The sequence below is a fragment of the Bos indicus x Bos taurus genome, chromosome 4 (assembly GCF_003369695.1).
Source record: "Bos indicus x Bos taurus breed Angus x Brahman F1 hybrid chromosome 4, Bos_hybrid_MaternalHap_v2.0, whole genome shotgun sequence".
Taxonomy (NCBI): Eukaryota; Metazoa; Chordata; class Mammalia; order Artiodactyla; family Bovidae; genus Bos; species Bos indicus x Bos taurus.
Window position 1 is genome coordinate 18,105,846 of NC_040079.1, and position 21,939 is coordinate 18,127,784.

At 43.1% G+C, this 21,939-nt stretch overlaps 1 protein-coding gene across 1 annotated transcript in view; it reads left to right on the forward strand.

Annotated features, from left to right (window-relative positions):
* Positions 1-21,939, forward strand: part of CREB3L2 (cAMP responsive element binding protein 3 like 2) — a 130,025-nt gene that overhangs the window by 44,887 nt on the left and 63,199 nt on the right. The gene's annotated exons all lie outside the window — the stretch shown is intronic.

The following is a 21,939-nucleotide window of genomic DNA, read 5'->3' on the forward strand; positions in this document are numbered from 1 at the left end:
AGGGGCTCTGTGTGCACTTTGAGTGTGGATGGTGACGGGGTGAGTGGGAAAAGACTGGGTTATGAAGTCAGAGTTTCCCAGGAGAAGAGGGAGTTCTGGGCTACAGAAATCTTATGTCTAAAGTCAGACAGATGGGGGACTTCCCTGTCTTAGTCCAGTGGCTGCCTCCAATGCAGAGGGCCCAGGTTCAATCCCTGGTCAGGGAACTAGATCTCACGTGCTGCAATGAAGATCAAAGATCCTAAGTGCCATAGGTAAGACCCAGTGCAGCTGAACAAATACGTTTAAAACATAATAATGAAGTCAGACAGATTTGATGAGCACTGTGCTTGGGAAAATCCACATCACTCTGGCCAGCTAGACCAGAGCAGGGCCTATGCCAGTGAAGGGGCAGGAAGAAAGAAAGACAAAACATTCTGAGAATTTTATGCGTATAGGGGTGGGGGAGGCAGGGGGAATTGGATTAAATTCACATACACAGTTTATAGAAAGGTCTCTATTTTACAAATTGAAATGCTGCTCACATTTAAAAGCAGCTCTTCAACAACTAGGCTAATTGAATTTGACTGCTTCCCTGTAAGCAGAGAATTCCTTTTCCTAGAAAAAGGGGAACAGATTATTCTAGCCCTGGGGAATGTTATTTCACCCATTAGATGGCCTGACTTTTCAGGTGAAGCATTGTACTCTATGTACGGATTGTAACATTCACAACCTGGATATTGTGAAATGTGAATTAAAATGGAATACCTGCCATTGTTAGTTTTTGCTGTTTTGATGTGGCATTTCTGGGTTTGGGGCTTCTCAGAAAATATTTAACGACATTCCATTTGATAGCTTGTCAGGGCCCCCAAATGAAAAATGTAGAGTGACATGGCAGCATGCAATGGACCCGGTGGGCCTGAGACCTTTGGTGAATAAGAGAATGCTCAGTTTTATAGAGAGGAAATTTGAAAAATAGTTTTATAGTTAAACCATTTGAAAAGTGATATATAATTGAACCAAAACGTTTAATTATATTGAAATTGTACACACCTAGCGATATCTTACTCTCTTTACACAATGACTGCTTTTTCATTTTCCACTTATAAGCAGGAAACAACTGTGTGTAAGGAATCATAAGGCCTTCTGGGGCTTTTCTGACTCAAAATTTTACATTCCTGAGGTGAATTGACTGTTCCGTCTCGCCACCAAATACCTGGCATCTTTTGGTATTTCGTGGCAGCAGAGTCTGAGTCCTGGAATCACATGCTTTGGTTTGTGTTGGAAGCATCCAATTAGGAATGCTTTCAGGTAAGGAATCCGCCTGCCAATGCAGGAGACCCGGGTTCAATCCCTGGGTCAGTAAGATCCCCTGGAGAAGGAAATGGCAACCCACTCCAGTATTCTTGCCTGGAGAATCCTATGGACAGAGAAGCCTGGTGGGCTATAGTCTGGATTGCAAAGAGTGGGACATGACTGAGCACGCACATTCCAAGTGCAATGCAAGGTACACTGAGAGATGAGAAATCGTACTTGCACCTAGGATGCGAGTGTTCCCAGAGACCCTTCCTCTAGCTTCAGGGAGTTGCTTAACCTTTCTGAGCTCCTGTTTCCACTTCCTATGGCCTCTGCCTCTTTGAGTGGGGATCTGGTGTTACCTGCCACATTTCTGTGCTTTTTAGAAAATCTGAAGCCAACACAGCAGATTGGAAATTCTGGTGGTACAACATTGTTCATTAACTATACCCCAGTAACAAAGTGTTTTGGTGTTACGAAAAGAAAGGAAAAGAAAAGAAAAATCTGGTGGTGGGTTTCAGGGGTGTCTGTGACATTATTTTCTGAATTACTCTTTTTCAAATTATTTCCTAATTAAAATAAACTTTCATCAGAAATTATAAGTGAAAGTGCCAGATGCCTTCATTCATGTTTCTAGACTCAGTAAGGATTTTTGGATCCAATGTTTATGTTGAGCTTGTGGGCCTTTAGGAGATGAGAGAGGTGGCAGTGCTGAAGAATGAAGTCTGTAATTGTCATTGTCACACTTTTCCTGTGGCTCCTAAGAAACTACTGTGAAGCTTTGCTTCTATCCATCAGGCCTTTGCTGCTTGCTTCTTAAAAGAAATGTCTGTGAACGTGTGCTTTCTCTGTGCCTGTTTGATGGCTTCTTACTCTACAAAGATGGAAAATGGGCAAAGATTTCTAAGAGAATTTCTAGTGATGGCTCGGTAGTGTATATGCTTAACCATTTACAAGAGACTTGCTGAGTGAAAATTAGGGGTCAGGTAGGTAATTGGTTTCTCTTGGCCGTTGATTGTTTACCCCCAAGTATAGAGAAGGAAATGGCAACCCACTCCAGTATTCTTGCCTGGAGAATCCCATGGACGGAGGAGCCTGGGGGGCTACAGTCCACGGGGTCGCAAAGAGTCAGACACGACTGAGCGACTAACACTCACTCAGCTCATCGAGTAAAATGGGCTTCCCTGGTGGCTCTGTAGTAAAGAATCTGCCTGCCATTGCAGGAAACGCAGGTTCCATCCCTGAGTTGAGAAGATCCTCTGGAGAAGGAATGGTAACCCACTCCAGTGTTCTTGCCTGGGAAACCCCACGGACAGAGAAGCCTGGTGGGCCATAGTCTATGGTGGGCTATAGTCTGACAGGGTCTGACACGACTTAGCGACTGAAAAATGATAGGGTAAAATGGTGAAAGAATGATGTCTTTACCAGTGGCTCAGTCAGAGAAATGCTCTGCTTTATTTGATATCCAGAAAGAACCCAGATGCCAAGTGGGGGGAGCAGGGTGGGGCAGCTACATCGTTGCAGATGCCGGCTCCCTGTAGTATTAGAGCAGGGACACTGAGGAGCAGGCTTCCTGAGTCTGGATTCTCTGTGACTAAGAGTGTGGAATGACTAAGTACGTCTGCACTTAGGCAATGTCTGCAGTGTTCTTTCTGCTTGTTTGTAGGCTGAGCCATTGTCCCAGTCTGCCTAGGATTGAGGAATCTTCTAAGAGGCAGGATTTTTAGCACTAAAACCAGGAAAGCCCTGGGCAAGTTTGGGCAGTTGGCTCCCCTTCCTTCCGGCCCCACTGCCAGCCCCATTTCTCTGGCCTCCTGTCACTGCCACACCATGCAATGAGCCTCCCAACAACTCTGTTCACTGTTTCCAGGGGCTTTGCACATGGGGGCCTGGTGGTTGTTGATCAGTCACTCAGCTGTATCCGACTCTCTGTGACCCCATGGACTGCAGCACACCAGGCTTCCCTGTCCTTCACCATCTCCCAGAGTTTGTCCAAACTCATGTCCATTGAGTCGGTGACGCCATCCAAACATTTCATACCCTTCTCCTCCTGCCTTCAATCTTTCCCAGGCCTGGGGAGCTTGATGAAACAACCAGTTTTTAAAGATGGGGTGCTCCTTAATAGTTCAGGCTGAAGTCTGTCTGTCTTCATAGGGGGTGGCACCACACTGTGGTGCTCCAGTTATTTCTTTGCAGTGCTTTTCCTACTGCTGGACATTTGCGACAATAGAAAACTACAGTTAGAGCAAGGAGCAAACAGGCCCCTGTTCCCCTCCTTTTTCTCCCACCTGCAGGTGCAGGTAGAGTTGTAAACTGTGAATTCTGTCCCTGGCATTGATGACTAGTCTTTTCCTCTCAGGAAAAGTAATACGCGGTTGTAAATCTGAAAGTCTTATACTGCTGTCCCCGGTGAATGTTAAATGCTACCAGTCATTTCACAATTTTAGTTGCCATTTTCGTTATCCCTCAAGCTTAAGTAGAACAAATACAACCTGCATCTTGAGATCAAAGGGCAGAATCTAGTTATGCTTGTGGAACTTTAAAATCCCAGTCCACAAGGGGCCTCTCAAGGGTTTGATCTTCTCTCTTTTGAGAGGGACTAGATTTTTTCTTTTTCTCTGGATGATTCATCAAGAAAGTTCTGTTTGTTCTTCCATGTTTGCTACTCACAAACCCCTGCTTCTTTTTTCCTCCTGGCAAAGTGACATGGCTGTGTGATCTTATTGGGCCCTCTGAAAACCCATGATCTTATCCAAGCATTAAGCAGTTGCCTAGAAACCATCATGCAAACAGGATTAAATGAAGCATTTTTTCTATATTACAGCTGCTTTCTGATTAAGACATGATGTCAGAAATAGCTCAGTGTACACCTCTTCATGGTCTTAAAACACAGATAAGTGAAAAAAAATTTTCAACAGAGGTAAAATGATTGCTTCATACTCACATCTCGAGATGGTCACCACCAACCCATATCTGCCCTGCTCTACCTCCCTCTCCCCCCACAGACCTCCCTTTCTGGAGGGTCATGTATTGGAGATTGTGGGCCATTTTTAAAGAACATGAGTGTAAACCTACACAAAGCTCAGACTCTTACTGGCCTATCGGTCCCTTGGACCTCAGCCAGACTGGAGTGTGTGTAGAAGAGTTTTCAAAAGCCTGTTGCAGGAATTTGGTCATGAGGAAGGAATGTGTTCTGTGAAGCAACTCAGTGATAAGCAGGTTTTCAGCAAAACATCACCATCAGCTAATCCTACTTTAAATCAACTGCAGTGAATTAGAGAGAACTAAATCTCTAACTCTGGACCCTGTTGTCTCCCAGGAAACAAACTGGGATGGAATCAAGCAACATGGAGAAATATGAATTGAAAGGACTTGTTACAGGATTGGGGTATTCCTAAACTCCCTTTGGATTAAGATAGACAAGCAAATGATGACGGCTGGCTTGGGGTTAAAGGAGAAAAAGGAATCAGGAAAGCCTGAGTCAGTAAGTCAGCAAATATTTATTGAACTCCTCCTTTCTACCCCTAGGCCCTTCTAGGTGTGGTGGGGGGTGCGGTGGGTAATGTGACTGTCAACAATGAGTAAGATGGACAGTCCTGTATGTTCCAGTAAGGGGGCAGGGGTCAGGCAATTAAAGCTGCAACAGATAAATAAGTTCAATGATTTCAGATAATGGTAAATGCCATGAAGAAGATAAAACAAGGTCTGTGACTACAATTGGAGGTTATGAGCCCTGCTTTTCCAGGGTGATATTTGAGTTGAGGGGCTGAGAATATGAAGGTCTAGGAGCGATGCCGTATTGGCAGTGGGGAAGCAGAGAAGGACGTTGAGTATATAGTAGTGACTGGTTTGTAGAAATCAAAACACCAGAAGAACCTTCAGCGTTGTTGGATGATAAATCAGGTCCATACTAGGAATATCTTTTTCCAGCTTCTCAGAAAAGTGAATCAAACCTCACCAGCCCTCCAGATGGTTTTAATTACCTCTGGGGGCTTGCCCAACATAGATTAGTTTTAGAATTGACAATGTGGACTTTTGTGTTTTTCTCATAGATATTAATGGTGGGAGCTTTTTTTATTTAAAATTTTATTGTTAAACCATGAAAATAATATATTACCAAAGTTGGAGAAATGAGAAAGCTCTTTTATAATTATGCAAACCCAGAAATACTTCTATGTTTATATATCCCCTCCCAGTCTTTTTTCATGTATCTGGTTTTAGATAGTTAACAGGTAGCTGTTTACTTGTAATGTATGACATGGTAAATATAAGTAACAATGAGATATGTTATATATGAAACATGTTAAGAGAGTAAATCCTGAGTTCTCATCACAAGAAAAAAAATTTCTTGTGTTCCTTTAATTTTGTTTCTGTGTGAGATGATGGATGGTCACTAAACTTACTGTGATAATCTCTTCACGATGTATGTAAATCAAATCATTATGCTGTATATCTTATGCCTGTGTCAATTATACCTCAATGAAACTGGAATAAAAAATACATAGTCCTGTAAACACACAGCAGACATTTTACCACGCTTCCTCAAATTTATGTTAATACTCTGTATTTACATATTTTAATAACTAAATATAATCCATTCTCAATGGACATGGGTTTGGGTGGACACCGGGAGTTGGTGATGGACAGGGAGGCCTGGCGTGCTGCGGTTCATGAGGTCGCAAAGAGTCGGACACGACTGAGCAACTGAACTGACTGACTGATAATCCATTCTTGTGTGGGAGGTAGTTGTGTTCTATAAAGTCCCTGTGAATACTGAATTAGTGAATACTGAAGCGCTGCTCCTAGGGGAAATACTAGGTTAGATTCCTGTGAGCCTCTGGTCTCACATTTTCATGAACTGATCAATACATTGCCTTGTTTCCTGTGTATGTTTAAAAAAACCACCTTACTCAAAATACTTACATATGTATTTTTAAACTTTTTTTTTCATATCATTTATTTGGCTGTGCTGGGTTTTAGTTGTGGCATGTGGGATCTAGTTCTGACCAGGAATCAAACCCATGCCCCCTGCTTGGGAGTGCAGAGCCTTAGCCATTGGACCACGAGGGAAGCCCCCAAATACATATATTTTCAATTCATTAACACTGAAGTCATGCCAAGAGAACAATAACTCATACCTGAACGAAGCATATCTAACACAGGCAGTTTTTCCACAGGGAACATCACAGCTTTCTTCAGTTTAGAAACCCTAGCCAGCACTTCTGCACTCTACATGGGGGCCGTTTTAAACAGTGACATCACCCACAAAAAGAACAAAAGTGTGAAAATGTGGCACTGAATAGACCATACTTGTTTATAGTGTGAGCTGAAAGAAGGCAGAGTGTGGCCTTGTTTAGCCTCAGCTGAAAATGTGTAGTTCAAAAACTCAGATTTCTGTTTCTCTGTGCATATTAGTGAATGACCATGAAAGCACCCCAAGTATTGATCAGGGGTTACAAATAAATGTTAGCAGGTAGGCAAATTTGCAAACATGGAGTTTGTGAGTAATGAGGGTCAGCTGTATGCTGTTCTGTTGACTGACCGTGCCGTGATTAACTGGAGCATAAATGACTCGCCGTGGATGTATATACAGACGTGCTTCTGCTCTGGCATTTATGGAGCCTCCCTAATTTCTCCTTACTCTCCACCCCCAAAGAAGCCAAATCCTGGAAAAGTCCTGCTAAAGAATAGCTCAGAAGCCCAGGATAGGTGAGAAACAGTCCCCTGTCTGAGAGGGAATAATGGTAATCGTATCACCTTTCAGTTACAAGGGCTTTACAGTTTGTGAAGTTCTTTGATGTGATCTGTGTAATTGGATCTTTACAAGGACCCAGTAAGGGAAATGGAACTGTTATCTACATTTTCCCAGAAAAAGACACAAATGTGAATTGATGGTACACATACTTGGCCTTACTTGGCTTTCTGAAATGACTCAGGCATTTTGCCCTCAGCAGATGCCCAGAGAATAGATATCGCATTGGGAAACAGTCTCTCTCCTATGTCCTACAAGTGCTTGACAACATCCACCTACATGTCCACCATGGAGGGTTGAGAGGTGGATAGTGTAGTGGAAAGAGTGTAGCTTTCACAGTCAGAGAAGTGGTTTGATTCCCTGATTCTGCTCCTTCTTTACCTGTGCAACATCAGCTAAGTTGTCAAACCTCTTTGAGCTTACATTTTTGCCTTGGTAAAATGGGGGTAATAACATTACTATTACCTAATTCACATGTTTGTTGTGACGAAATTTAATGAAATAATATATTTAGCCACTTTCCTCATTATACTTCTGATGGTAAGAACTGTTGACAAGACGTTTATTGATAGATCCTTAGATAAAATCAATAAGTATCTTGACAGTAACCTCTGTTTCCTAACAATTCTGCCTGGAGATTACCCAACCACTAACAGACCCATTAGCAAATAAACAGTCTGCATTGACTTCTGCATCAGTGAATGTCTAAACTAATGTCATTTCCATAACACAGCATTTTCCCCTTGTGGAAGAAATATAAATGTTTCAAAATAAACATTAATGAAGTCTCCCTTGATTTTTTTCTAATCTTGATTGGAATGTTGATAAGATTTTTGTACATGTTGAACAAAGGGATGGGAGAGGCTTGCTGCTTATAGCATAAAGCAGACTAAGGTCAAATACATGACATGGGAAGAGGTTTATGCAACAGTGGTAGCTGTTTTATTGATGGGAAAGTGACATATAGGGAAGTGACTTGTGCAGCAAGACCCCCAAAGTAGATTAAGCTTTCCCAAGCAGCCAGTCTTTGGAGTATTAGAGTTGGGGGGAAGGGGAGTAGGAAAAGATTCTTTTCCTGATAGCTTTGCAATGAAGTGAATATGTGGGTCCTTTGTAAAACGTTTTGAGATCCATTTTACACTTGCAGCACAGTTTCCGGCACGTTCTTTTTTAAACATCTGTGCGGCATCAATAGAAAATGAAACCATCTGTCAGAGTGCTCTTCTAAGGTCCCTGTTGACCCCACCATGGCAGGGGTGATGGGGTCAGCAGTCTGAATGCTAAACTCCACATCCAGGTGGCTGTTTCTTTCTGAACTTTGATAGCTGGTATCTGCCTGAGAGAAAATGACGTCTGCTTTTGCTAGTTTGGCCTTTGAGATTCCTCTGGGACCAGTGATCTCTGGACCCTGATGTGAGCTCTTGATTAGATAGAGGAATGCCTTCATATATAACTTGTTTGAGACTTTCCCCATTTTGAATGGCATATACTATCTTCCTGGACTGGGGATCAAACTGCATTGTCCACTGCATTGGCAGGTAAGGTGGATTCTTAACCACTGGACCACCAGCTAAGTTCCTAGGGAATTCTCGTATTGAGGCTAGCACACATTTGAATAACCGAGAAGACCCTCTTAGAGGTTAATGTTTACAAAACTCTACGGATTGAAGTTGGCCAAAGCAAGTCAGTATCCTGTTTTCTCCTGTTACTTGTAACACGCATGTAACATTACATGTAACATACATGTAACATTACATGTAACATGCAATGGGATTCTGCAAATAAACAGTAATAGTGAGAAGTCTAGTAGGGAGATGGAACTTAGACACTGAAGTTCTATTACATTTATTTTCTTACAACTTTATAGGGTATAATTATATAGGAGACAGATGAGCTGCAGGTAAGTTTTGGTCCCTAGCATGGTGCTCCTTTGGCTAATAGCTAGATGCCACTTAGGCAGTAGCCAAGAAAAATAGGCTGGGCATGAATCTATTAGTACAAGTTATGGAAATCATATAGAACCTTAATGGACTAGTGAACGTGTTTTAGGCAGTTTTCATAGGCTCTGGGCTGCATGATAGCATCTCTGTTACGCAGAGCTCTGGAATTCAGCACAGCTGCTTGACACACAGTGAATTCTTAACCTATCTTAGGTGAATTGAAGCCAGGGAGACAGAAAGTAAGAGTAAGACACAGGAGCATAGAGGTCTGGAAGATGGTGAGCGAAGCACAAATGTCTTACAAGGTCCCCAGCATGAGGCCTCAGGGAGGAATCATTGAGGTCAGATGGGGAACTTCCTTGTTCATCCCTGGAGCCCGAAACCAGAGAGGGAGGACCTGGGAGGGAGGCTCCAGGGCTAGTAAGGTGCCAACTCAAATGCACTTCAGGCCAGAGGGAACCTGGCACAATTGCAAACCTCCTGCAAAGACCAGACTGGGGAGGGAAGCGGATGTGGACGTGAACGTTCCAGGAGTGACACCAGCCAAGCCAGGCTGTGCCCAGCCTTTAGTTAAGTTAGAGCAAGAAATGTGTCCTATATGTGTCTACTTTCATTGCAAAAATTCCTTCTTCTTCCTTCCCTTTGTTTTCTTCTAAAAGTTTCTTAAAAAAAAAAAAAAACCTTCTAAAAAAAATAAAATCGATTTGACCTTGGCCCATCTGTCAGGAAAAAGAGATTTATCCAGACCTAGATCCATGATCTGGGAGGTCAGGTATGAATTCACAGCCACTGAAATCTAAGCCTGACTTCCCAAAAGGAGTGAACAGAGGGCGGGGAAGCAGAGCATTGGGTTCAAGAAACAAGGGTGGAGTGCCTCCGACAAGTCATCACCGGGTGGGCCTCACTCCCTGGTTTGAGGCTGCCTCCAAGGATCACAGAGGATTCTTTTTTCCTCCACATAAATAGCCTCACAGCGGGTGGACAGGAAGAAGAGAGAGCATGGGTGAAAACGTGGACAGCCACGTGCACATGGCCAGTCGGCAGGGGTATTCATTTTCTATTGCCATGTAACAAATTATTACAAATTTAGTGGGTTAAAACAGCAACATGTATTATCTCACACTTTCCTTGGGTCAGGAATCTGGGCACCACTTAGCTGGTTCCTATCTCTGAGACTCACTCGCCACACTGCAGTCAGGTGTCAGCTGGGAGCTGGGCTACGGTCCCTCTGAGCTTGTGGTTGTTGGTAGAATTCAGTTTCTTGTTCTGTAGACCTCTCGGTGGCCAGTTTCTTCCAGGCCTGCTGGAGAATCTCTGATTTCTAGACCTTCTTTGAAAAGGCTTGCCTGATTAGGGCAGACCCACCCCAAATAATCTCCCTTTTGAGTAACTTAGAGTCAACTGATTTGGGACCTTAATTACATCCGCAAAATTGCCTTCCCCACAGTGTAACCTGGCACTCACAGGAGCCCATCCATTATATCCCTGGGCCACATCAAGAGGACCTTATGAGGTGTGTCCAGCAGGGAGCAGGAATCTTGGAGTCATCTTAGAATTCAGCCTCCTACAGAGGGCAAGAGAGAAAGTGACCAGTGCTTGTCTGTTCTCTCCATTTAGTGACTGTAATTTGGGAAGGGGTTGGAGAGCAGGATCAAAGATACTATTTTAGGTGTTTGTGGCCCCAAGTCATGAGAGAACAGAAACTACAGCTAAGTACAATCTAAGGCTAAAAACTTAATTGTGGTAGCTCACAGTGGAAATTTTTTGATTTATGAAAGAAAGTGTTATTGATTGGGCAGATTGTTAGGAGCTGTTTCAGGGCCCAGCCTAATGATGAGAGGAGCTCTCTGCAAGTGTGAGGAGGTTTTATTGCATACAGAGTTCCTGATGAGAGCTGTTTTTAAAGACAAACCCTGCACATGACTTGTGGGTAACCATGCTCGTTGGACAAAGGCCCAGCTGTTGTGGGTCCTAGTTATTCTCAACAAGGAGGATAAAATTAGAGAGGTGGTTTCTGTCCATTTAACATGTAAAGTGTCAAGAAAAATGGGGTATGACTGTCCTGGATATGGGTTTGTCTTTTAAGCCTGTGCCTGCCAGTGGGTTATTTTTTTTTTTAATCAGGAATGAAGTATAGACTATCTATCTTCTGTGTAGAAAATGTTGTCTCTAGTCAGCTGTCCTTACTATTCTTAGTTCCCTGAGAACTATTTAAACCAGTTCTCACTTAATTTGATTAAATAGAGTCTGGTTTTTTTTTTTTAACAAAAAAACAAATGCTTTGCCCCTCATTAGAAACTCATAGGTTTTTATTATACAAAATATATCTAAGAACAAAAAACCACGTTACACTCTGCAGAAGTACTGTCAACATTTTGCAGATATCCATCCATACATATCTGCATTCTAGCATTTACAGACAATTCTACTGTATAATAAGGAATGGGAAATGCAGTTTTTGTAATATATTTTCACTTTGATATATATTATGAACATTTATTAATAGCCTTCCACAGTAATGTTTTTAACTACTACTTTAACAACTGCAACTAACTAGAAATACTGTAATTTGTTGAAACAATCTTACATGGGGCTATTTAAAGCTTTAGGTAGATAGATGAGAGCTCTTAAGTGAGGGTTATTCACCTTTGATCAGTAGATGTTTCTTAGAGGTTGTAATGCTGTTGTCTTCATCCAGCGCTAACTTCATTTACCTTCATTCGTTCGGTGCTCTAATGTCATTGATGCTACGCTTGCCGCTTGTAAAGGCAAAACTTGAGCTTTATGTTTACTTTTCCCCGGGTCTGTTCCCAAGGCTACGTGCAGAGTTTTTAAATACCTCTTTTGTGAGCTAGAAGCCCTAATAAACAAACCGCTTTGTTGAGACTGGAGCATTAGCGCTGGCACAGTTTATTAATTTCACTGCACGTTACAGACATCACGAGTCGGAGAGGTGGTCCACCTGCACCTTCATCCTCCGCACAGGCTGTGCGCAGCTCTGTGACTTGCTGTTTTTCTTTCCCCTTCCCTTCCAAATGGGCTGCTCGTGGCAAAAATCTGTTTAAACAAAGGTGAGGAAAGGATTGGTTTATTACAAACCCAGACTTTAAAAGTTAGTTACAGGTTTAACCTATTAGAAACCTGAGCTTTGCAAATGTTAAGAGTATTAGGAAGAATAGGGAAAGGGGCACTCAGGTCTTGGTGGGGCCTTAGGCAGGGGAGGGAAGACAATTCAATGACCCAGATGGTTATCAAGAGAATTTTTTATAGTAATGTAAACAGAGCCATGGAAAGCTCTTGAATCAACATAGAGATTCCTTATAATCCAGCTGCTATCTATTGAAAGTCAGCTTGTTTTGCTTTTAGAAACACATGGTAGCCTTTTTGGTTGGCATCATGATGGGGAGAGGAACCCATCTAGCACTTAGTGCCCAGGGGACCTGTGATGTTCAGGACAAGGCCAAGCAGGGAAGAATCTTTATACCTAAAATCCCAGCATGGTCTGGTTGAGAGCCTCAAGCCCTTTGGAACTTTGAGTTCTTGAAAGGAATGGAAAAGAAAACAAGAATTTATGGCCATACATTTTTTTTTTTTTTCTGGAGCTTTCTAGAAATTGTCTGGTCCTCTCTCTCTGTCCCCTATTTCTCATAGAGAGCCTGCAGAGCTAAGGTTAGAAGGATATTGGTCCATGTAAGGAGATGTGGGTCAGGAGAAAGCCGCACAGAGCTTTTTAAGTCTATTTTTCTCCATCTATACTTGGCCTGTAAAAGTTGAGTCACACTTTCTGACAAAAGTCTGTCTGGTTGTTTGTCTCATAGACCAGCTGTTCAAAGGCAGAAATCAGCCAATACTGCCCAGCTGTTAACTCAGCCATCCTCAGGGGAACTCATTCTTTGCCAAATGAGTCTTGGAAAAGGCCAGAGAGCGGGGAGTTGCAGGGAACACTGACTCAGGCTCAAAATTTGTTTTCAGCCTATTTTATTCCCTTCGGTATATGAAAGCAGAGGCCACCTACATCATAACAGAATTTCTGTCAGAGCTATGGGGGCTTGGGATACTAGCTGGTCCTCCTCTTTTATTTTATATTTTAAGAGACCCAGAGAGGTTAAATGACTTGCCTGAGGTCACAGAGCCATTTAATGTTACAGAGCTGGATCTAAACCCCGGCTTTTTGATTCCAGAGTGTTCTTTCTACTACACCAGCTGCTACCCTTTTGACTTCTTATATTGTTTATTCATGAAGTTTTGCTGACTTCCTTTCTAAAATATTCCTCCACCCCCACCAAGGCATTGCATCATTGTTTCATTCAAATCTTATGTCATTTCTGAGAACATTGGATTCATGGGCAATAGAAAAGAATCTTTTAAGAGCAAAAGGCAAAGGCTCCCTGTTGACGATGCAGTAAGCAGTTATCCACCACTGTCCAATCATGAAAAAAAAAAATGTAGAAGCATTGTTCTGTATTCTCTGTGGGAGAAAAGGATTCAGTTAAGCTATTTGTTTTAATATGTGGTGTTTGCACAGTTTCCCAAAGGGACTGCAGAAAATCTTCACTTTGCTTATTCTCATAACAACTGTTGACTGGGAAAAAAAGCACAACCTAAAAGTTGAGGGTTATGTTTTATTCAGTGGACAAAAGTGAGGACTTAAGCCCAGGACACAACAAGAAGAGGCAAGAAGGGGCGTCAGGGTATTCAGGAGTTTTTTGCAGCAAAAGACCAGGTAGTCGAACATCAAAAGATTACTGTTAATTAAAGAAAACCAGAAATCTCAAGTTAAGGAATTCAGCACTTTGTGTGGGAAGATGGAAGAGGCTGGGCCCAGTGAAATGACTCCTTTGATACACACCTCAACTAGCTGGGGCCAGCATCCTGCGTTTTCTCCTCCGAGGTTTCCTCCGGTGTTCTGTTGGGGATGGCTGCAGCAGCTGGCTGTGGCTTGGCCGTGAGCAGCCCATCTGTTTCCATCCAGGTTTGATCCCTGGGTTGGGAAGATACCCCGGAGAAGGGAATGGCTACCCTCTCCATGGAGAATCCCATGGACAGACAAGCCTGGAGGGCCACAGTTCGTAGGGTTGCAAAGAATCGGGCAAAACTGAGTGACTAACCCTGTCACTTTCACTTTTTTTTTAGTTCCCTCCAGGCTCAGTGTCGGGGCAGCTGTAACAGGCTGTCTTGATGGCTGCAGCATCCTTACTTTACTGATAGGGCAGGTGATGTTCTGGTTCACACAACTCTGAGATCACCTGATTCCATTTATGGTCTTTCTTAGAAAGAGAATATAATGGCCTCTCTTTTTTCACCGTCTGTAGATGATCTTCAACTCTTACAAGGTCAGTTGAAGAAGAGGGGTAGGGCTCTAGCTGGGTGACAGGGTCTATCTTGGTGGCAAAGGTACTTAGAGGGATTCCTTTTGGAGCACCTGGACTCCAATTCCAGAGCAAGATGAGAACCTGAACCTAGCCATCTGTTGAAAAGGATTTGGCCGGCTGCTGCTTAGACCAGGGTCAGGAGTGTTTGAGCATGTCCAGGATGTTTTCTCACCACCTAGATGCTCTATTTTTCTCCCTCTCTGTTGATGCTTCAAAATCATGGACTCTGAGCTGCCCACTGGGTGATGATCTCATTCTTCTTACTGGCCTACTTGGGACTTTCTGGGCCTTTTATTTTTTCTTTGTCAATAGTACAACCAAAGGGGGAACTTGATAATTCATTTTGACTGTGACCAGTTTTCTTATAAACATTTCAGAGAAGGTTTAAAAAAAAAGAAATTGGAATTGCTGGTTAAAAATGAAGAAACGGCACTGAAGAAATATATAAATGTGATCAAAATGTTGATGATGGTCTACGGTGGACTCACAAGGAATGTGAGAGGTGTTTGAGACTGGAGATATGGGTCTGGTCTTCAAAAAGGGGAAAAGGAAGAAATATCAATTATGATGATGGGGACTTGCCGGTGGTCCAGTGACTCAGACTCTGCACTCCCAGTGGAGGGGGCCCAGGTTTGATCCCCGGTCAGGGAACCAGATCCCATGTACCCCAACTAAAATAATCCGTATGCCACAACTAAGACCTGGTGCAGCCAAAGAAATAAATTTTTTAAAAGTAAATATTAAAAACAAACCATCAGAATTGTGAATGATGAACTGAACTTTAAACCTCTTGGTAAGCAAATGGGAAAATTAGAATCTAGGATGAGATCACTAAGAATAAATGATATTTAATGATCCTCATACTCTTTTATAGTGTTAATAGGCTGATCAGAGACGTGCTTAATAATTTGTCCCAGTTTTAGCAGGGCATGTACTAACAACCATAATAAAACAGCTATCATTTACTGAACTCTTATTAGTGAAGGCAACTTTTCTAAGTGAGTAATGTTAAATTTCACTTCTTTTTTGGAAGAGGAATGGGTGATTTAGAACCTCTTAACTATATCTTCTTTTTAAAAAATAATGGAGCTTGCCTTTCTGAATGCTCTGGTTTCTAGTGATTGGACTGGAGTTAATGGCCCAGCTTGAAGCAAACGGTGTGGGTAACAGAGAGCTATCCGGTGATTTTTCATTCCTTACTTTCCCTAGATGTCCTGTCCTGACCAGGCTGTTGAGTTCCTGTATTCTAGCAGCATTTGAAGAGGAAAAAAAAAGACTTGATTACCTAGTTGGTTGAGTTTTATAAGAGGAAGGAACATGCAGGAGCAGACGGCCAATGGGTACCATGCTTCACTAGTGGCCATTGCTAACTACTAGTCAAGATGGACGTGACTCTGGATGACCGTGAAGTAACTTTGATGTTCACAGCCCACTAATGGTTCTCTGCCAGTTTTCACTTACTATGGTACCATGTTGTGTCTGAATCAGACTATATCTCCATTTTATCTTCACAACAATTTTGGAAGGCAGAATGTATTCTCCCTAATATTGGGTGGAACAGGAAGCATGGGTGATGTGTCCAAAGTTATTGCTGATAACTGTAGAGCCAGTCCAGCATATGTGTCTTCTGACTCATGACTTCACTGCATAAAATACTCCTTCAGATGGTTAAGATTCTCTGGTGTGTTTCAGCAGGCCAGCGGGAGCATGAGTGTGAGATCTGACAGAGCGAGAATCTAAGTGGCTTTAAGCCAGAACCTACCAGTGTCTCCCAGTTTGGATTTTTTCCTTGCTCTTATCTCAGGGGGAAGGAGTACTTTCTGGCAGTGAATCATCCCTGTGCATTTATGAAACAAGGCAGACAATTCCTCCTACGTATGAAGTGCTTTGTCTTTTCTCCTTCATGCATTCTAAGGATGAAATTACCTCAGTATTTCTTACGACATATCTGGCTCACAAATAAACAATAGCTTTCGAGGGAGTATGCCATTTCTTTTCATAAAAACTTTATGGGCTCTTCTAATTTTTCGTTTCTGATATCTTTGGCATTGGATCTTGATTTGGAGACAGAATTCTCTAATTGCAAAACATATGTCCTATTCAGAGAATTCTATGGAAGACATTTATGGGACCCTCTTCAGTTATCTATTTGGTAATTCTTAATGATTAGGCACCATCTTTCTTATTACATTATAGGGAGCCCCTTATAGTATCAAGGGGCTTCCCAGATGGCACAGTGGTAAAGAATCTACCTGCCAATCCTTGGGTCAGGAAGATCTCCTGGAGCAGGAAATGGCAACCCACTTCAGTACTCATGCCTGGAAAATTCCATGGACAGAGGAGCCTGGTGGGCTACAGTCCATGGCGTTGCAGAGTCGTACATGACTGAGCGACTGAGTGCATGTCACACACACACACACACACACACACACACACACACACAGTGTTAAGAGTTCAACCTTCCACTCTTTGATTTCATGTACCACCCTGCACCTCAAGGTCATTTCTCAAATTAGAATGACTGAGAAGCCTCAGATGACTTCGCGTTTCTTCCCGCTTCATCAGTCCATGATTTAGAGCTTGTTATAATAATAGGAATTGTTTGTGGAATAGAAAAATGCCAAGTTTTAGTTATTTTAGGGTAGGACCTCAGTTCAGTTCAGTTGCTCAGTCAAGTCCGACTCTTTGCAACCCCATGGACTGCAGCACGCCAGGCCTCCCTGTCCATCACCAACTCCCGGGTCTTACTCAAACTCATGTCCATTGAATCGGTGATGCCATCCAACCGTCTCATCCTCTGTCGTCCCCTTCTCCTCCTGCCTTCAGTCTTTCCCAGCATCAGGGTCTTTTCCAATGAGTTAGTTCTTCACATCAGATGACCAAAGGATTGGAGTTTCAGCTTCAGCATCAGTCCTTCCAGTGAATATTCAGGACTGATTTCCTTTAGGATGGACAGGGTGGGTCTCCTTGCTGTCCAAGGGACTCTCAAGAGTCTTCTCCAACACCACAGTTTGAAAGCATCAGTTCTTTGAGGCTCAGCTTTCTTTATAGTCCAACTCTCACACCCATGTATGACTACTGGAAAAACCATAGCTTTGACTAGATGGACCTTTGTTGGCAAAGTAATGTTTCTGCTTTTTAATATGCTATCTAGGTTGCTCATAACTTTTCTTCCAAAGAGCAAGTGTCTTTTAATTTCATGCCTGCAGTTACCATCTGCAGTGATTTTGGAGCCCCCAAAAATAAAGTCTGTCACTGTTTCCCCATCTGTTTACCATGAAGTGATGGGACCAGATGCCATGATCTTCGCTTTCTGAATGTTGAGCTTTAAGCCAACTTTTTCATTCTCCTCTTTTACTTTCATCAAGAGGCTCTTTAGTTCTTCTTCACTTTCTGCCATAAGGGTGGTGTCATCTGCATATCTGAGGTCATTGATATTTCTCCCAGCAATCTTGATTCCAGCTTGTGCTTCATCCAGCCCAGCATTTCTCATGGTATACTCTGCATATAAGTTAAATAAGCAGGGTGACAATATATAGAGGTGATGTATTCTTTTCCTGATTTGGAACCAGTCTGTTGTTCCATGTCCAGTTCCAACTGTTGCTTCTTGACCTGCATATAGATTTCTCAGGAGGCAGGTCAGGTGGTCTGGTATTCCCATCTCTAGGGTAGGGCCTAAGAGGGTACAAACAATGAATATCTTAGCCTCCACTGAGGACTATGAGGGAGTGCCCTGGGTGTTTCCTGGTGGAGTAAGTGAAGTGTTGATTATGGAAGGTGTGTGATGAAGGAGGCAAAATGGAGTTGTTTTCTGCTAGGAGAGTGGAGGGAGCCTGGGAGGAGAAGGTTATGTTTGTAGCGGGGGCAGGAGACCCAATTAGAAGAGCCTGACTAAAAGCAGCCTCTGAATTTGCTCATATAATGAGAACATAAAAGGGTTGAAATCTGCACATTGAAGGTACAGGACAGGAGGAGTATCAAAGAAAGGGTAAGACGTCAGTTAGGAAGAAATTCTTCAGGGACTTTGGGAGAGAGTGAGTAAGAAATTAAAAAAAAATTTTTTTAATCTATTTTAACTGTGGAGAGTTTGGACTTTTGAGTTATGTTGGAGAGTTTTAAGTGTGGGAAGTTTAAATCAAACATTTTGCTGGGTTTGGCATGTAGGATAGACCAGGCAGAAAGCCCTGCTGGGTCACCAGCACTCTCATGGAGAGTGTGCAGGTGGACTCTGGATTAGAGGTCAAAGTGGAGAAGGCAGAAGGGAAGACTCATTCGTCAAGATGGCCGCCTCTCAACATCCCAGGCCTCTGTGCCCTCCCACTGTAGCTGGCAAGAACAGAAGGGCAGACTCCGTACTACCTCAGCCTTGAATGGTTCTCCTGATCATGGTTTTGAAGGGCTTGTGTTTGTCAGGGGAATTCAGCTGTTTAGCATAAGGAAGAGGCAATGGAAGGACTCTGGAGGACAGTTTGAGTTTCTGAAAACAAATCCAAGACGACTACTCCATCTGATATGAAGCATTATTTATTTCTGTAATGGTTCTGTCTGCTCTGAAAGGACCCTAAGGATTTCCTCCCTTAATATGAGGGGATTGTGTTGATTTCAGCCCTATATTGCCATTCAAGAAGCATTTGACCATCAGGAATCTAGTCCCTGAGTTCTCTGTGTTAGTGATGGGGGAGTCAGCAGCCTATGCTGAAAGTATATGGGCATCGGAGCCAGAAAGCAGGAATCTTGCCCTATCGCACTCTGCTCCACAATCTCCAGCTGTCCACTCTGGATAATCCTTGATCTTGCCAAGATCAGATACAACAATGATGTGGAAGTGTTTTGTCATATGTAAACCATTATGTGTTGAATGTGGGAGATGATATTATTATTATATTTTCTTGTTGTTTTTGTTCCTATGAGGGCTGGTTAGACTGTTAAGCCACAGAAGGAGAGATCTTTACCAAGCTAAGTCTAGTTTGGGTTCAGAAAGAGCAAAGAATTCATTTGGGGGCATTTGCAGCATTATATATAAGTAAGCCAGGAAATAGGTAGATTGAGTTTCTTTGTGCCAGCTAACTCTGAATCTCCTAATTTTCCTTTGCCAGCAGGACCCACCCATTGGTGTTTTTCTCTTAATCTCATTAACTGATTTGTTTGTATAAAATGAGACGATGAATTTTTTTCATGTTAAATGTTAAGCTAAGAGCTGCTGTAGACCATTCAGGATTGACTGCATTTGGAGAAAGGGCATCATTACCTTTGCAATGATGAAGAATGATGTAATTCAAGAGGAATTATTTAGTAGTATTGGTGCATCTCCCTTGACACACATGGTGATGTAAAACTTCATACTTCCATAATTATTAAATTAGGGGTAACTCTTTTTGCAAAAAAAAAAAAAATAGAATATATTCTACCAATGGATTTATAGCAGGTTTTCTTTTAGTAAGCCTCCCCAGTGCCTTTATAATTTGATTGACCTTTTCCACATATTTCTTTTACAAAGAAAGCCACATCTGGATATGACAAACCAAAATAAGCATGTAATGGATTTGGGCTCTTTAAAAATCAGTTTTTCTACTGCTTGTAATATTTCAGTAAAGTCAACATCACTTCATCAAAGAAACAAAAACCTCCCAAACTCCCAAACCTCTAGTGTAATAGCGTTCCAAGGCTCAGCTCCCCTCCACCCCCACCTCTTTTTTTAACATTTAGAGAAATATGTAATGTACTTAAATTTTGGTATCAGAAAAAAATTGAGTCCCCTTGAAATTTTACTGTAATAAGGTTTGACTTGTGAGCCTTTTTAATTTTTTTCCTTGTGACTTTGACCAAATGGCCTTTTCTTTTTCAGATGATCATCTGGCCCTTTCCTATGTATGTGTGCAGGGCAGGAATCCCCTCATGTCTAAGGTGGCTTTCCTTGAAGGTGGACCCCTGGGAGAGGAGTAGACTTTGGACTCCTTTCTCCTCCCGGCTTCTTCCTCCTCAGCCCTTCCACTCCCTCCTTCTCCCTTCCCTTTTCCCTCCTCCACAATACAGGCGAACAGTGTTCTGCTGGAGAGAAACCTTCCTTTCTAAAGTGAATTTGAGGTGTGCTGTCAAAACTACTTCCCTGCATTTCTTTGAGGCTTTGAGGGTTGTCAGCTTGCCCCCACTGTGCTCACTATATCCGTGACTGATGTTTTTGTAGCTTGCTGTGCTCTGGGCAAGGCTTCTGGCAACGATTTTTCAGTAAAAACTCTCTTCCCCTGCCTGAGATGGAGCTTGCACAGAGGCCGGCAGCGGAGGCAGCCGGTTTCCAGGCAGGCCTGGAGAATGGCATCTTTGTGGGGCGCGGCCGGCGAAGCCCGAGCCTTGGACCAGGGCCCCTCGCAAGGAGCGGTCAACTTCTGCTTGCGGAACCTGCGCCCCGCCCGATTCACTGCCCACGGGCAGGGGAATGGGGCAAAGATGAACAAATGCAGGGAGCAGCAACAGGGGCGTTTCCCCTTGTCTGTCCTTTTCCTAAGTTGCAGAGCTTTTCCATTTTAAAATCGCCTGCCACATTTTAGAAAATTAGTGTAGCAGAGCCGAATAGATTGTGAGCAACAACCGATAAGGCTCCTTGTGTTATTACACTCCCTCTGCTGGGAGTGTCTGCCGGGAATCCATGGAACCCTCCTCTCCATGGACAGGCTCAGGGGCTGAGTGAGTCCCCCCGCCCCCCTCAATCCTGCACTTGGCATGTAGCGCCCGTGGACATTTTTCCACCAGGAAACTTTCATTAGATTCTCAAAAGGGTCCACACATCAAAAAAGGTGAGAAACTACTGACCAAGTCCAAAGTCTACTCCATCACTTCCCCTCACTTTCCAGCACACACAACGCACAGACACACACACACACACAGACACACACACTGGCACATACACACACACACACACACACACAGTTTTACAGACAAGGAAACAGAATCCAGAAGAGATGGGGGTGGTAACCAGTCAGGTGTGGCTGGGACCAGATCTCCTGTCCCTGCTCTGATCTGGCACAAAAAAATGACTTTGGACCCACCTCAGGGGAACAAAATTGCTTTAGAACCTGTTCTATGAGCACAGCAGTCACAGGATAAAGCTAGATAACTCATGTCACACCTCAGAGCAGTCCTCTCTTTATAAATGCCCTTTAAGCATCTTCTGTTCATCCCTTGCCCAGCCTGGGTCTCATTCACAGTAGCTGCTCGTTCTGTTGACGGAGTGAACCTCCGTGGTGAGCAGCATAAGGAAGATAGATTCTTAGTTTTATACAGCAAATTCTTTGAGCTCAAGAATTATGAATCCTTCATCTTCCTCCTACTCTACTTTCCTTCCTCACCCCATGATCCTGGTTCCTGGGGCAGTTGCCAGCAGGAGACAGCCCACACTTAAAACCACTCACTCTTACCTTGTAAGCTCCTTCTGACAACTGCTGCTGCTGCTGCTGCTGCTGCTGCTAAGTCGCTTCAGTTGTGTCCGACTCTGTGCGACCCCATAGACGGCAGCCCACCAGGCTTCCCGTCCCTGGGGTTCTCCAGGCAAGAACACTGGAGTGGGTTGCCATTTCCTTCTCCAATTCATGAAAGTGAAAAGTGA